At 38.9% G+C, this 18173-nt stretch overlaps 1 long non-coding RNA gene across 2 annotated transcripts in view; it reads left to right on the plus strand.

Moving 5' to 3' along the window:
- Positions 1-8778, plus strand: part of LOC131516193 (uncharacterized) — a 30337-nt gene extending 21559 nt beyond the window's left edge. For both annotated transcript variants that reach the window (XR_009263939.1, XR_009263938.1), the window contains exons 2-4: positions 4907-5014; positions 5249-5319; positions 7460-8778. This is a non-coding gene — a long non-coding RNA (uncharacterized LOC131516193). The remainder of the gene's footprint in view (positions 1-4906; positions 5015-5248; positions 5320-7459) is intronic.
- The last annotated feature ends 9395 nt before the right edge of the window (positions 8779-18173 follow it).

The following is an 18173-nucleotide window of genomic DNA, read 5'->3' on the forward strand; positions in this document are numbered from 1 at the left end:
AGCATAGGTATTATCTCTGCTTTAAACGTCTGGTAGAACTTCCCTGGGAAACCATCTGGTCCTGGACTCTTATTTGTTGGGAGATTTTTGATAACCGATTCAATTTCTTCGCTGGTTATGGATCTGTTCACGCTTTCTATTTCCTCCTGATTGAGTTTTGGAAGAGTGTGGGTGTTTAGGAATGTGTCCATTTCTTCCAGGTTGTCCAATTTGTTGGCATATAATTTTTCATAGTATTCCCTGATAATTGTTTGTATCTCTGAGGGATTGGTTGTAATAATTCCATTTTCATTCATGATTTTATCTATTTGGGTCATCTCCCTTTTCTTTTTGAGAAGCCTGGCTAGAGGTTTGTCAACTTTGTTTATTTTTTCAAAAAACCAACTCTTGGTTTCGTTGATCTGCTCTACAGTTTTTTTAGATTCTATATTGTTTATTTCTGCTCTTCTCTTTATTATTTCTCTTCTTTTGCTGGGTTTGGGGTGTCTTTGCAGTTCTGCTTCTGTTTCCTTTAGGTGTGCTGTTAGATTTTGTATTTGGGATTTTTCTTGTTTCTTGAGATAGGCCTGGATTGCAATGTATTTTCCTCTCAGGACTGCCTTCGCTGCGTCCCAAAGCGTTTGGATTGTTGTATTTTCATTTTCGTTTGTTTCCATATATTTTTTCATTTCTTCTCTAATTGCCTGGTTGACCCACTCATTCATTGGTAGGGTGTTCTTTAACCTCCATGCTTTTGGAGGTTTTCCAGACTTTTTCCTGTGGTTGATTTCAAGCTTCATAGCATTGTGGTCTGTTAGTATGCATGGTATGATTTCAATTCTTGTAAACTTATGAAGGGCTGTTTTGTGACCCAGTATATGATCTATCTTGGAGAATGTTCCATGTGCACTCGAGAAGAAAGTATATTCTGTTGCTTTGGGATGCAGAGTTCTAAATATATCTGTCAAGTCCATCTGGTCCAATGTATCATTCAGGGCCCTTGTTTCTTTATTGACCGTGTGTCTAGATGATCTATCCATTTCTGTAAGTGGGGTGTTAAAGTCCCCTGCAATGACCACATTCTTATCAATAAGGTTGCTTATGTTCATGAGTAATTGTTTTATATATCTGGGGGCTCCGGTATTTGGCGCATAGACATTTATAATTGTTAGCTCTTCCTGATGGATAGACCGTGTGAATATTATATAATGCCCTTCTTCATCTCTTGTTACAGCCTTTAATTTACAGTCTAGTTTGTCTGATATAAGTATGGCTACTCCAGCTTTCTTTTGGCTTCCAGTAGCATGATAAATAGTTCTCCATCCCCTCACTCTCAATCTAAAGGTGTCCTCAGATCTAAAATGAGTCTCTTGTAGACAGCAAATAGATGGGTCTTGTTTTTTTATCCATTCTGATACCCTATGTCTTTTGGTTGGCACATTTAATCCATTTACATTGAGTGTTATTATAGAAAGATATGGGTTTAGAGTCATTGTGATGTCTGTATGTTTTATGCTTGTAGCGATGTCTCTGGTACTTTGTTTCACAGGGTCCCCCTTAGGATCTCTTGTAGGGCTGGTTTCGTGGTGACAAATTCCTTCAGTTTTAGTTTGTTTGGGAAGACCTTTATCTCTCCTTCTATTCTAAATGACAGACTTGCTGGATAAAGGATTCTCGGCTGCATATTTTTCCTGTTTAGCACACTGAAAATATCGTGCCATTCCTTCTGGCCTGCCAAGTTTCAAAGGAGAGATCAGTCACGAGTCTTATAGGTCTCCCTTTATATGTGAGGGCACGTTTATCCCTTGCTGCTTTCAGAATTTTCTCTTTATCCTTGTACTTTACCAGTTTCATTATGATATGTCGTGCAGAAGATCGATTCAAGTTACGTCTGAAGGGAGTTCTCTGTGCCTCTTGGATTTCAATGCCTTTTTCCTTCCCCAGTTCAGGGAAGTTCTCAGCTATAATTTCTTCAAGTACCCCTTCAGCACCTGTCCCTCTCTCTTCCTCCTCTGGGATACCAATTATGCGTATATTATTTCTTTTTAGTGTATCACTTAGTTCTCTAATTTTCCCCTCATACTCCTGGATTTTTTTTATCTCTCTTTTTCTCAGCTTCCTGTTTTTCCATAACTTTATCTTCTAGTTCACCTATTCTCTCCTCTGCCTCTTCAATCCAAGCTGTCGTGGTTTCCATTTTGTTTTGCATTTCATTTAAAGCACTTTTCAGCTCTTCGTGACTGTTCCTTAGTCCCTTGATCTCTGTAGCAAGAGATTCTCTGCTGTCCTCTATACTGTTTTCAAGCCCAGCGATTAATTTTATGACTATTATTCTAAATTCACTTTCTGTTATATTATTTAAATCCTTTTTGATCAGTTCGTTAGCTGTTGTTATTTCCTGGAGATTCTTCTGAGAGGAATTCTTCCGTTTGGTCATTTTGGATAGTCCCTGGAGTGGTGAGGACCTGCAGGGCACTTCCCCTGTGCTGTGGTGTATAACTGGAGTTGGTGGGCGGGGCCGCAGTCCGACCTGATGTCTTCCCCCAGCTCACCGCTGGGGCCACAGTCAGACTGGTGTGTGCCTTCTCTTCCCCTCCCCTAGAGGCGGGATTCACTGTGGGGTGGCATGGCCCGTCTGGGCTACTTGCACACTGCCAGGCTTGTGGTGCTGGGGATCTGGTGTATTAGCTGGGGTGGGTAGGCAAGGTGCATGGGGGCAGGAGGGTCAGGCTTAGCTCCCTTCTCCTTAGGTGATCCACTTCAGGAGGGGCCCTGTGGCAGCGGGAGGGAGTCAGATCCGCTGCCGGAGGTTTGGCTCCGCAGAAGCACAGAGTTGGGTGTTTGTGCGGAGCCAGCAAGTTCCTTGGCAGGAACTGGTTCCCTTTGGGATTTTGGCTGGGGGATGGGCGGGGGAGATGGCCCTGGCGAGCGCCTTTGTTCCCCACCAAACTGAGTTCTGTCATCTGGGGGCTCAGCAGCTCTCCCTCCCTTTGTCCTCCAGCTTTCCCGCTTTCTGAGCAGAGCTGTTAACTTATGACCTCCCAGAGGCTAAGTCTCACTTGCTGTCGGAACACAGTCCCTCAGGCCCCTCCGCTTTTGCCAGCCAGACTCGGGGGCTCTGCTTGGCCGGCCAGCCGCCCCTCCACCCCGGCTCCCTCCCGCCAGTCCGTGGAGCATGCACAGCCTCACCGCCCTTCCTACCCTCTTCTGTGGGCCTCTCATCTGTTCTTGGCTCCAGAGACTCCATTCTGCTAATCCTCTGGCTGTTTTCTGGGTTATTTAGGCAGGTGTAGGTGGAATCTAAGTGATCAGCAGGACGCATGGTGAGCCCAGCATCCTCCTATGCCACCGTCTTCCAGGTCCTCCCCCCGTTAATCCTTTTTAAACATGAGGAAACAGACTTTGAGAAACTCATCCCTTGCTTTCACAAAAAGAGTACAGAAAGCAGAGATGTGACATATGGCATCTATATTCCATGTGTCAGTCAGTAATGGTACCAATAGCCACTGCTGAAGGAAACCCATTGTGTGCTATGGTTTATAGGTACTATTTTTTTCAAGTTTATTTGTTTTTAGAGAGGGGGGAGAGAAAGCATGAGCAAGCATGGGGTAGGGGCAGAGAGAGAGAGAGGGAGAGAGAATCCAAAGCAGGCTCCACTGTCAACACAGAACCAGACAAAGGATTTAAATCCATAAACTGTGAGATTATGACCTGAGCTGAAATCAAGTGTTGGACACTTAACCAACTGAACCACCCAGGTGCCCCTACAGATAATATTTTTAATTCACACAGAATTTTGGAAAAATGGTGGTTATTATTACTTTACTGATAAAAAATCTGAGTCTCACCAGGCTGAATAGCTTAATCAAGGTGACACAGTAAGTAAGGAGAAAAGTCAGAATCTGAACACAAGTTAACTAGACTTAAGAATGTATGATGTCAACCTTAAAAATAAAACTGCCACTGGGATGCCTGAGTGGCTCAGTGGGTTAGGCATGTGACTTCAGCTCAAGTCATGATCTTGCAGTCCACGAATTCGAGCCCTGCGTTGGGCTCTGTTGCTGACAGCTCAGAGCCTAGAGCCTGCTTCAGATTCTTTCTCTCTCTCTGCCCCTCCCTCACTCACAATCTCTCAAAAATGAACAAATGTTAAAAAAAATAAAACTGCCAGTTATTTTACTAGCAAAAGATTGGTTTATTTGAGAAAAGCATAAAATTACAATCCATGGCTAGCAAGTCACAGCAAAATCATAAGTGAGTCCAACAACAACAAAAAAAGAGAGGAACATTATTTTATAGAGAAGGAGGAAGTTGAGAGGAGTTGTTTTGAGGAAAGTCCTTTGGAGAAAAGCAAGAGTTCGGGGTGGTGAAGGTTTCTCATTGGCTAAGTTGCAGGGGTAAATTCTTGTAGAAGATGCAATGTACTTTCCCTGGGTGGCCTATAATTGATCATTCTTTCTTGTTAAGGAATCTTCTGTTGGGTCTGTAGTTGACAATTCTTCTTGTGATTAGCATTGAATGGTATGGCTCCCCCTAGTAGCCTTCCTGTCTAGCATTCTGAATCTACTTTTTTGGTTTCTCTTTATTAATTTTCACAGCTGGAGTCTTATTTATTTGTTTTGCTTTATTTTTAATACACTGATATCATTATAAAATAAATATATATTAATGATATATGAAGCTTTCCATGTAACACTGGGTCCATTGTGGATGCTCAAAACATATTGGTGCTTTTTTCTGCATGGTCTCAGACAAGGTGGTTGAAATCTAGTACTCTGTCTAGAGTTAGCCAAAACAACAATAACAGCAGCCAGGGTCATTAAATAGTAAGCACAGTGAATCTACCATTCCTTGTCAGTTTGTCTTTCAGAGTTCTAACAAGGTAAACCTAATCAGTATAAGTCACTCCATTTTTTTTTCATACCAGAAAGCAAATGTCTGCAGAAGAGTATTTGGCAATCAGTAAAGCAACTATGATTTCTGAGAGACAGATCCCAGAAAGAAACAGCTCCAGGAAACCAGGAATCCATCATTGGTGAGTCACCATCCAGTTACACTGCACCTACTGACTACTTGTGTTATGTATATTAACAGCAGATTAGAACCCCAGAGTCATGATTTGTCTGTGTGTACCCCCAGAAGGAATCTCAAAGGTTATCTATCTTACCCACCCCCCCAATTGTCCAGATAAGAAGATTAAGACTCTGAAAGGTAAAATGTCTCACTAAGTTCACGTGTTTTGAATTCCTCTTGTCCTATGTTATGCCAGATTTTCAGCCTCAAGTCCAGGGACTGACCTACACTGAAGGTTCAGCAGGCTGGATGGAGGACTGCCCTGAGGTCTGTGGTGACTGAAATCAAGCTACAGTGTGTAGAGTAACGTTGGTTTGAGAAGGGTCTGCTTCCCTGCCAGAACACTTTCCTCCTTGTTAAGTGGAGCAAGTATTCCTCTACTTTTTCTTGGGGAATACTCCTGCACTCACTTTGTAGCAAATGAGAGGGAGTAAGTTACTTCATGTTAGTATAACCAATCTACCCATACATAATCAGAGACAGAATCTCAGGAACTAATATTAAGAGAACGTGCCTTTTTAAAATTATTATTATTTGAAGTATAGTTTGCACACAATGTTACATAGTTTCAGATATCCAATATAGTGATCCAACAACTCTATACTGATGCTATCTATACTCACCACAAGTATAGCTACCATCTATCACCATATAATGCAACCACAATACCATTGATTAAATTTCCAGGGAACATATCTTGTTTTGAAGACAGTAGCCTAGTACTTAACTTACCTAATTTTATTTTATCTTCCTAATGACATTGTGTAAGGTAGTAATTATCTCTGTACTACAGGGGTAGAAACAGGCTCACAGAAGTCCAGATATTTTTTCCCTGTTAGAAAGTGGATGAACAATGGTATGTGTGATTCCAAATCCCAGACATCCTGAGAAGTGTTTAGTTAGAATAATAGCCTCATGTTGAAGCAACCCAAAGAATAAGTAAAATTATTTTTCCAAGTATGTGATTTACAGCCACAGCAGTTGAAGATTTTCTTTCTTTCTATTTTCCTTTAATTAGAGGACTGATATTAGTAAAATTGCAAAATGAAAACCCAAGCTGGTAAATCTGTGGAAAAATGGACACTAAGGCCACATTTATATATCTAGAATCAACATTTAGAGGCGGTAGATTAATAGAGTAAACAGAGTGATGGCGATTACCCTGGTAACATAATCTCCATTGAGCCTTGCTTGAGGAGAAAATGAAAAGCTCCAACATCTGTCAGGTTCAACCAGAGTTCATTGAAGATAGAAAGTGTTACATGCTTTGCTTTCTCTTTTTTTTTTCCTTAAAAATCAAAGGCGGCAGAATTAACACAGATGATCTAGCGTCTGGAGGACAGTGGTTCAAAGCTTTCATTAGAGTCCTGGGTACCGAGTAGAATGAACCAGTGGCACCAACACAGTCTTTGGGGCTCAACTCAAGATTCTTTCCATGAAAAAAAAAACCATTACCAGAAATTATAACATTTCTCTAAATGAAATTTAGCCACCAATTTCAGGCTCACTTTGAAAGGAAATATTATCATAGGAGTTGGCTTTAGTATTGGACCATTTTTTGTTTAAGTTGCTCTTCTTGTCTAAGTAGAGGAAGAGGTATTTGCCATAAAAGTCAGTTTTTCTTATCCTCTTGGGCATAAAAGTTTAAGCAAACCCCCTCACATGAAAAGAATAGCAGGTGTATCCTGGTGTATCCTCCCACCCCACACTCACTCACTTTTTACCCTGCCAACATCTATCCATTTGGTAACATCTTGTCATACCTTTTTTTTTTTAAGTTTATTTTCAAGTTAATTAACATACAGTGTAGTCTTGGTTTCAGGAGTAGAATCAAGTGATTCATCTCTTACATATGACGGTCAGTATTCATCCTCCAAAGTGCCCTCTTTAATACCCCTTTCCCATTTAACCCAACCCTTTACTTTTGTTTTTAGTTGAAATATATTTGACACATAACATTGTGTAAATTTAAGGTGCACAACATCTTAATTTGATACATTTATATGTTGTAATGTGATTGAGACTGTAGCCATAATTAACACCTACCATATTAATTATCATTTTTTTAATGGTTGGAAGAATTAAATTCTAGTCTCTCAGCAAGTTTGATGATTATAATACAATACTGTGCATTAAGTCTCTAGGGCTTATTTAGTACTTGTTGCAAGTTTGCACCCTTCAACGTCTGTCCTACCCTCCCCCCATATCTTAATAACCACCATTTTCCTTTGTCTGTTTTTACATATTTAGCTTAAAATTCCACATACAAGTGATATTATTCAGTACTTATCTTTTTCTTTCTGACTTACCTCACTTAACATAATGTCCTCGTGTTCTATACATGTTATCACAAACAGCAGGATGTCCTTTCTTTTCATGGCTGAATAATATTTCATTTGGTCAACAGGTACATGAAAAGATGTTCAACATCACTAATCATCAGGAAAATTCAGATCAAAACCACAATGATGTATTACTTCATCCTGTTAGAATGGCTATCATCAAGAAGATAAGGGATAATAAGTGCTGGCCAGGATGTGGAGAAAAGGGAACACTTGTGCACTGTTGATGGGAATGTAAATTGGTTCAGCTACTATGGAAAACAGTATGAAAGTGCTTCAAAAAGTTAAAAATAGGTCTATCATATTGCCATACTTCTTAAAGGCATGTAGACACATGAATGTACCAAATAAAAATAGTATTTTGTGCTGTTTGCTATTTTATATATCATTTTGCAGGGGTTTATTTTCACTAGTATGTTTTGGGGGGTTGTTCATTCTATAAAAATCTTCCTTATCATGCACAACTGCTATAGTATATTCTCTAGTATGCCTTATCCATTCAATCATTGATAGTATTTTACAACTTTTTTTTTTTTTTATTTTTCACAAACAAGATGCTAAAAACACCCTGGGACAAGCCTACTTGTTTGTCTGGGTTTCCCTACGATTGTGTTCTACTGATTCACACTGCATCATATCTATCCTGCCCTTGTCATGTCTCCAAGCAAGCAAAGCACATTCCCTGTCCCATTATTGGCTTTGTACCTGTGAGCACCACTTCAGAAGGGACACTCTGCTTCAGATGGTGTAGTTCAACTCCACCTGTTGCTCTTTCTCCCTTTGCCTCAGGAACAGCATATCTGAGATAAGGTCTGCTTTCCTCCATCTATGACTCCATAATGGGAGCACATGCAGAGAAGACCAGAGCTGACCCACATTCCCAAGTGGTGGTAACAGAGAAAGAGAGATTTCTTATTATACTACTTTGGGATATTAGGGACATTCAATACCATTGCAAAAGCTGAATAGTGTAACTAAATTCTAACAAGTAGAATGGTTGAGTCATAAGTTTAAGTCCATTCTACAAATATTTTGAAGTAAAAGATTTTGAACCTACTGTTCTAGATTCTGGGGTTCATAGCAGTGTAGAGCAGTGAAGAAAGTCAAGTTCCTACTGGCAGGGTGCTTATGTTCTGCACGTTATAAATTTTTAAAGTTTTAATAAATGCCATCAAATTGCCTTCCCCTAATATATAGTTATAAATAGAGAGAAAATTTAGGGTGCTTTGTCTTTCCAGATTGCTTCTCCTCTATTCCCTAACCTGCAAAGAAGTGCTTTCATTCTAAGCATGAGCTCAGCAAAGCTGGCTCTACAACTAACCCTCACCTTATAGACCCTGGCAGCCAGTCTGGCTGTGGATATTCTACTTGGTAATATCATCTTTAACCTTACTTTTTAGTTTTCAGCATGAAGGGATGCTCTATCTTTACTCATACAATAAGGACAAATGAGATTATGGAAACTCATGGCTTACAATGTCTTGAAATCTTAGGCCTTTCTGTGGTTGCATGGCCATGATAGGCCATAGAACTGACAGAACTCAGTGCAGTGGAGTGAATGGAGAAGTCAGAGAGAGAACAGCTAGTGCTGTAGGGCAGGTTTAGCAAACTGGGGTCTGGGGGCCACGTCCCAGGGAAAGGAGCAGGAAGAACAACCTGACTCCAGAGTTCAGCCTGACCAGGCAAAGATGCATCTCAGAGGTCCACAATATCCTTATTGCCATTTCCTGATGCCCTGGAAACTGTGAATGAGCCCTGGCCCCTGCATGTCCTCTAAGTCATATACTTCTTACCAGACTCTTCTGCTCGTTTCAACATCCAGTGCCCTACTAAAGTCTTGGCCCTTTTCTGAAGTACTTAAGCAGGCTCCTGATATCCTGTTGGACAACTCTTGTCAAAATCCGTTTTAGAGAAACTGAGGCCAGCTTCTCCTATTAAAGTAGGCATTGGTTCTTCAGAACTTCTATCCTGGCTAGATGCTTTTTAGTCCAGCCTATCTTATCTTCTCCCTGTGCTGTCTGTCTCTGCTGTGCTGTATCTCTTGGTGCTCTTCAGCCTCTATTCTAGGCAACTCTTTTAAGCTCCTGTCTTCTGCAAACCTGGTTTATCCACATAGTCTGTGTCACTGAGGCTTCGTGTTACCTTCCCAGCCAAGTGCACAGGATTATAGGCAATATACTCCTATGCTCTTGAATTGCCTGGGTATCATTTTTCAGAAAAATTCCTGAAGAAATCTTGATTTTGAATCACATTCTGAATATATAAAGAACACACTTTCCAGAAGTCATGCATGACCACACAGTAACAGCAGCAAATGTATATTTAAGGCTCAATTTTTGTGTGTACTATTCTAAGAATTTTACATATATTAATCTTCGCACAATGCTATGGAGTAGCTCACCTTTTTAAAGGTAAGAAAATTGAAGCACAGAGAAGAAAAGTGCCTCACCCAATATCACACATTTAGAGACATCATTGAAAGGAGACTCTGGGGCACCTGGGTGGTTCTGTCAGTTGAGCCTATGACTTCGGCTCAGGTCATGATTTCCCAGCGCGAGAGTTCAAGCCCCGCGTTGGGCTGTGTGCTGACAGCTTAGAGCCCGGAGACTGCTTCAGATTCTGTGTCCCCCTCTCTCTCTCTGCCCCACCCCTTCTTGTGCTCTGTCTCTCTCTCTTTCAAAAATTAATAAACTTCAAAAAAAAATTTTTTAATTAAAAAAATTTAAAAAAAAGAAAGGAGACTCAGAATATTCCCAGGTGATATAGTTCTGGAGACAGAAGTAATTTCTTCCCACCAATAAAGGAATTTCCTGATCAGCATCATTGGAGATTACTTGAATATTTCAAAGGCTTATGAGCACAAGTTTTTTGTTACATTATCATATGTACCGAGTATATTTTTTTGGATGAGTAGTTTGAATAAAGTTTACTCTCAATTTGAAAAAAGATAATCTCAATCCAAAGTCTGTGCTTAACATTGCCTTTAAACAAAATATTAAAGTGGCAAATACTATAGTGGTGACTATTAAGGGAGAAAAATCAGCAGAATTTGCTAATTCCTTGTTTGTAAGGAGTGAAGGGGAGGGGGCAATAAAAATGACTCCCAAGTTTCTGGTTTACATTGAACCTCTTGGTACTTGCAAGAGAATCAAAAGGCAGAGTCACAGGCTTTTGGGGCAATAGGCTGGGTGCTAAATTTGGGGCTGTCAGATGGACAGTGCCCTCAGGATTGTCAGCTGGACCACAGTTATTTGTGTCCCGGAAAGTCAGACTCCAGTTTGCATCTGGGCCCCAGCCCTACTCCTCTGCCTGTAACCTGTGAAAGTTATTTCATATTGGGACCATTATTTTCTCACTGATGATGTGGGGTGATGGTAATTCCTGTTTCATGGAATCATTTGATATAGGCCTTTAAACTGTAGATAATAATATAGGCTTGAACATTCTTGTGTAAACCCCACATGGAAACAGGCATGGTGGCAGCATCCTCCCAGTCAGCTTTCCCTGTCACCAGAGAATCCCCCAAAGCCATTGATGGGTATACCCCTTTCAGAGATGTGGGAAGTCCACTAAGTAAGAGGTTGGTACCACTCCTTACCTCTGGATCTTTCCTTAGATAAAGGTTTTAGGTTTTACTTGTTTTTGGATAAACCGATTCATCCAATATATATCAGTCTTACAAACTAAGTAACAGCAAAATAACTTAGTGGCAAATGCCAACTCACCTATGGCCTAGAATTTCAGAAATAATTTCTGAAGCTGGAAAAGGGGTTTTGTGTTCCTTGAGAGTGCTGCTGTTACTACCTGAAACACCAATTGCCATGGAGGTGGGGTTGGGGGGACAACCTACTGATTCAGAGCACATGCCTGAAATGGGTTGGTGGAGTAGACAAAATAAGTACTACCTTGTTTCAGAATCAAACAGCCACTATCGAGAGAAACTATTTTTTTTTAACATTTATTTATTTTTCAGAGAGAGAGAGACTGGGGGACTGAGGATCTGATGTGGGGCTCAGAGCAGAGCCCAATGTCAGCGCAGAACCCGATGTGGGGCTCAAACTCATGAACCTTGAGATGATATCCTGAGGGGAAATCAAGAGATGGCTGCTTACCAGACTGAGCCACCCAGGCACCCTAGAGAAATTATTTTTATAAACACATCTTAGTTCTGAGATTGGAATATCTAACAGCCCACTTAACTATTTTAAGTGTTTAAAATAGATCAGATTCTAAGTTTGAATTAGGTTATACTTCATCAGGTGGACTATTCACAATAAGAGATGGTTTATTGATTCAACTCCACAGAACATAAAGCAAGATGAAAAATGAGGCCATGATTGAACACCATGTACAATGACAAAGAGAATATCATCTTTTCTGGGCATGCTGTCTCTTTATTTGACAATGTTGGAAAAACTATTAGACAAAAAGAGAAATGAAAATTGTGGTATCCATGACACATTCAACTGGGGTCATTTAAGCCATGTATGTAAAATGATGGCTTGGAAAGGGAATGGCAGAATACCCCATTTAGCTATAGACTTGCTCTGACACCCAAAAAAGTGAAGCACTGCAAACAGTGTAGTGCTGGGGAGTTAGTACCTAGATCTCCTGATTCATGATCTTCTTGATTTCTAGTAACCAGGTTTTATTTTTATTTTTTTAAATTTTTTTAACGTTTATTTATTTTTGAGACTGAGAGAGACAGAGCAGGAACGGGGGAGGGTCAGAGAGAGAGGGAGACACAGAATCTGAAACAGGCTCCAGGCTCTGAGTTGTCAGCACAGAGCCCAACGCGGGGCTCCAACTCACAAACCGTGAGATCATGACCTGAGCCGAAGTCAGAAGCTTACCCGACTGAGCCACCCAGGCGCCCCAACCAGGTTTTATTTTTATTTACTTCTTGTCTTCTGGCTCAATGCCCAACTTCTCTGTGGAGCATCCCTTGGCTTTTCTGGCCTGACGAAGTATTTTCCCACTCTGACTTCCATGCTTCCACTTTCTGACAGCTTCAGGTAATGATACTGCTCTGCCTTCTATCATCTCTCCTCTGCCCAAGGCTGAAAATGTGCTTCAACCTTTTGTTGCTGTGTCACTTTATGGACTACAAACAATGGCCCTATACACAAAAGTTCACAGAAATCCAAGATTGCTTTCTCCCTTTTCATGCTTTTCCCTCTTGGGTCCAACCTGGTGACCCATGGAGGAAAGTAGAGATTATTTCCTTTATAAGATTGCTACTGTTTCTTAGAGACATTGTGGGAAGGAATAAAAATACTTGATTTACTCTGGAATGTAGGTAGTTGCACTTGTTTTGGGAATTAAAAGATCTTTCCCATTGTTCATGGGAAAAACTGTAGCATACAATGGCTGGATGTCATTCCACATCAATAAAACTGCAGGTGTTTACTCTTTTTGTTAAGAAAGTGAAATTTTCACAGGTACTAATTTTCTTGAGTTATTGTGTTTTATGATAAATCTACATTTAATTTTCAGTAGTGGAAAAGAGAAACAAAGTTTCAGACATAAAAGGATTTTGCACAATCCAATATGTGTTTAATTATAAGTATCAAGAATGATGAAAGCAAGGCATTGAGCAGTCAAGTGGCTGTGAAACTTAGTTACTATGGCAACAAGGGTGATTATAATGTTGTGGAGTTATGTGGCTGTTCTAGGTGGACCGAGAGAGTGTACAAAGGGAAAAGGGGAATTTGAAGGTGTGATGTCCCCAACTCAAAACATGCATAGACAAATCTGCAAATCTGTATGAGTGAGTAACATCTTTACTTTCTTTACTGCAGGGAAGATGTGAAAAACAAGTCCTGGTTCTATTAGTTGTAGAGTTGCAGTTCCATTTAATTAGTTAGTTAGTTACCTATTGTGGGAGGGATTTGTTGGTTGGTGATGACTTTTCCCCTGGTTTATTGAGATATAATTGACATATAACATTGCATTAGGCATGAAGCATAATGAGTGGATATATGTATATATTTCAAAATGATCATTGCTCACATAGTTGCAATTAGCAACTTTCAAATATACAATACAGTATTGTTAACTACAGTCACCATCCCAGAACTCATTTACATTCCAGAACTTATCTATCTTATAACAGGACATTTGTACCTTTGATTACCTTTACCCATTCCGCCTACCTCTCAACCCCACATCTGGCAACCAAACTGTTCTCTGTATCTGTAAGTTTCTTTTATATTTATATTTTGCATATAAGTGACATCATAAGGTATTTGTCTTTCTTTGACTTATTTCACTTAACATAATGTCCTCAAGTTCCATTCATGTTGCTGCAAATGCCAGGATGTCCTTCTTTTCCATGTTTGAATAGTATTCCATTGCATACATATATGACATTTTATTTGGTCATTCATCTCTAGATGGACACTTGGGTTATTTCCACATCTAAGCTGTTAAATATAATGCTGTAATGAACATGAGAGTTTACATATCTCTTTGAGATAATGATTTTGTTTCCTTCAGATACATACCTAGAAGTGAGATTGGTGGGTCACATGGTAGTTTTATTTTTAATTTTTGAGGTATCTCCACACTGTGGCTGCACCAATTTACATCCCTACCCATAATGCACAAGACTTCTACTTCCACCTAAATATACAACCTTGCCAAGTCCCTTATATTAAGATCAGGGTAGTGGTGGAGAAGATGAGGGTCTAAGATGAAGGATGGAGATTGTGCTGGACAGTTGCTATAGTGGCTTTCATGATCACTGCCTCCCAGTATTCACACTCTTATATAATCCACTACCTTTGTGTGTGAGTAGTAACTGTGACTTGCTTCAAAACACTGGAAGATGGCAAAGGTGATGGGATCCATGTGATTACATTTCATACGATGTAATTTGTCTTGCTAGGAGAATCTCTCTCACTCTCTGTGACTTTGCAGAAGTGAGCTGCCATATTGTGAGCTACCACATGCAGAGGACCATGTGGAATAGAGCTGAAGGTGGTCTCTAACATACAACCATAAAGAGACTGAGGCTCTTAGTGTGACAGCTATAAGAAATGCTGTCAACAACCACATGATCTTGGAACTATATCCTTTCCTATTTGAGCCTCAGATGAGAGAGCAGCCCCTGCTGACATCTTGCTTGCAGCTTGTGAGACCCTGAGGCAGAGATGTTAGCAGATTGATGTCCACACTTCTGACACGAAAGACACATTAGATTTGTGTTGTTTTAAGCCAGTAGTTCTGCAGTAATCTGGTTATACAGCAATAAGCAACTAATGCAGGGGTTAGAATTTGCCCAAATAGAGATCGAGCTGAGCATTTTGACCCCACATTCCATGTGAACTTTCCTCCTGACCCTCCTCTCCCACCCTCAAGTGAAGGGACCTATTCTCTTCAGGAAAAAGTCTTTTCAATGACTGTATCTAAGGCAATTGCCTCAGAAGGAGATGTTAATTTTTCTCAGCTCTCCCCATGACATCCAGATCCATAGTGGGCATTAGATCCCAGGAAAGCCAGTCAGAGAACTAGTCATTTTTAGAAAGATAATACAAATACCAAAAAGCTGCAAAAACTTACCAATTTTTATCTGCAAGAGTAAGAGGAAACATGCATGAGAGTGAATTTTAAGAATATTATAACAAAATGGACAAAATTTGAGATGAGATTGAACTGAAATTATTAACACAGATGTGTTCACATGGATGTAATTTGTTGGCTTACCCATGTGGAATGATATTACCAGTATGCTAAGTTGTGTAATTAAAAGCTGCATTCAACTGTTGCCCACAATTAATGAGACTGAGAAGTCAAAAGTTTCCCTGCAGCCTCTAGAGTTCAGGAAATGGGCATGTTGGAGTGGATCTCTTATGTGCTAACTACTCAGCCATTCTTTAAATAGCTACACAGAGGACCTGGAAGACACTCTTTTCACCAAGATACAAAGAATTAATTGGTGTAGATGGTACTAGTATACCTGAAAAATTCTTTGATGTCTGCCCTCTGTAATTGGAAATTAATAGTAGAAGGCACTATACTGGATACTGGATTCCCTGCTCAGAGTTAGAATAATATGATTCTGGAATGGTAGACGCCAGATGATGGAACTAAAAAGTTGGAGGATGGATTGACGATTAGGGTGATTTTAAAAAGAAAAGCCTATTTATTTTGGAGTACTTTTAGATTTACTGAAAATTTGCAAAGATAGTACAGAGAGTTCTCATATATGCTTCACCCAGCTTTCTTTAATATTAGCATCATATATATCTGTGGCAAATTTGCCAAAACTAAGAAATTAACATTACACAGTACTATTAACTAACTACAGACTTCACTGGAATTTAGCTAGTTTTTTCTCTCTCTTGTTTTGCTCTGCTTTCAGATCCAATCCGTGTTGCATTTATTCTCCTTTGTCTCGTCTGATCTATGATAGTGTCTTATTCTTTCCACACCCCACCCCCCATGATCTTGACTATATTAGAGAGTACTTGGGTATTTAGGCAAGTATTTTGTAATGTGTTCCTCCATTTGGATTTGTCTGATGATTTAATGATTAGACTAGGGTTAAGGACTTTGGGGAAGGATACCACAAAAGTAAAGTGCCCTTCTCATCACATCATGTCAGGGGATACCAGATAGTAACTGACTCATTATTGATGATATTAACCTATATAACTTGGTTAAGGTAGTATTGATGAAGTTTCTCCACTATAATGTTGTCAATTTTTTTTTTCCTTTTCATACTTTCTTGTTTGGGAGAGAGTCACTAAGTCTAACCCAAACCCAAGAGGAGAGGAATTAAGTTTCATCTTTTGGAAGGGAAAGTATTTGTATATTATTTGGAATTCTTTTGCAAGAAAGATTTGTACCTTCTCACATTTATTTATTATTCAGCTATTTATTTATATCATTATGGATTCATGGATTTTTTCTTTGGATTATAACTCAATATTTTCATTATTTATAGTATTGTTCAAAATGTGCCAGCTTTGACTATTGGCAGCTGTTTTAGGATGGTCTATATATCCTTTTTATATCTAACATTTTTTAAAGTACTTCCAAAATTACTTTCTGGCATTTCAAGATGCACTAAACCTGTTTGAATTTCCCTTCTGCGAGCCTAGAATCAACCATTTCTCTTAGTAAACCTGGTTCTATTTGTTGGAGAATGAAATTGAAAACGAGATCTGGGTGCTGGGTATGTCATTACTGTAGGCTTGTTACTGCTTCTAGACCCTCTCAGTGGGTAGCTAGAAAAAAATATATATATACATATATATATATATATGTGTATATATATATGTATATATATATATATATATATATATATATATATATGTATATTATCCATTTACACATAATGCATTTCTGTCTACCTACCTACCTACCTACCTACCCTGACCTACCTACCTATAAAAGTGATACATAGATAAAAATTAACATGAGTTCATCGTAATTCCAGCTCAGCATCTAGGGTTTATTCTATCTTTCCCTCTCCTTACATATTATTAACTTTATATCTGACAACAAAAAAACCTAGTTTTCATTTTCTACAATTTAGTTATTTATTTAAATCCATTGTACATGCAACTTTAATTCATGATTCTTTTTTTTTCTTAATTCATGATTCTTAACTCAAACCCACTAGTGTAACTTTTTACATACAGGTTTGTTTTGTTGTTTTTTCTTTTGTGTGTGTGTTTTTTTGTTTGTTTGTTTTGTCTTTAGCCTTATCATATTTAGTCAAAACAATTTTCCAAAGTTACTTAGGTCAAGCTATTTTTGCCACATTCAATTTAAATGTTTGTTTGTTTGTTTTTGAGAGAGGGGGAGAGAGAGAGAGAGACAGAGACAGAGACAGAGAGAGACACACACAGAGAGAGAGAGAGAGAGAGAGAGAGAGAGAGAGAGAGGAAAAAGAAAGAGAGAATCCCAAGCAGGATCCCTGCTGTCAGTGCACAGCTTCATGGGGGCTCGATCTTAGGAACTGTGAGCCTGAGCCAAAATCAAGAGTTGGACACACCCAACTGAGCCACCCAGGCACACCTTGCCACACTCAATTTAATAAGACTATGCATACATTTATAATACAGTAGATTTCTTTATTATACTGGGCATCCTGCCTTGGGATTTCCCAAATCCTTAATGATTTATTTGATATTAGCATGCAAATAAGTTCACTCTGTAGCATTTCATTCACTTCTATGAGTCTTAACAAATTCATGGATTCATGTATCTACCATCATAGTGCCATATAAAACTGTTCCATTACCCTGAATATCCATGTGTGTTCCCTTTAAAGTCAACCACACCTTCATCAATCATTGGCAACCCCCTGTGATTTTGCTTTTTTTTTTTTTTTAAATGAGTTATATACATGGAACCGTGTAGCCTATTGGGTCTTGCTTCTTTCACTTTGCACAATTTAATATTGATCCAATACTTATAAATTCATTTATGGTCCAACTTATTTAATACTAATTATGTGATTCAGTAGCTCATTTATTTTATTTATTTATTTTTTAACTCACAGACACTTTAATGGTTGGTTTATCAATCTCTCCTTGTAGCTCTAGCAAATATTCCTTTACATATTTTAGGCTTTAATTTTAAAGGAATGCAAGAGTTGAATTGTTACACTTTTCTGGTAAATTTAACTTTTTATCATTAAGTTGTGGTCCTTTTTATTTTTTCTAATTCACAATTCATTTTTATTTATTTTTATTTTTTTAAATGTTTAAAATTTTTAAAATGTGTTTTAAATTTACATCCAAATTCATTACCATATAGTGCAAC

This window comes from Neofelis nebulosa, chromosome 7, assembly GCF_028018385.1.
Source record: "Neofelis nebulosa isolate mNeoNeb1 chromosome 7, mNeoNeb1.pri, whole genome shotgun sequence".
Taxonomy (NCBI): Eukaryota; Metazoa; Chordata; class Mammalia; order Carnivora; family Felidae; genus Neofelis; species Neofelis nebulosa.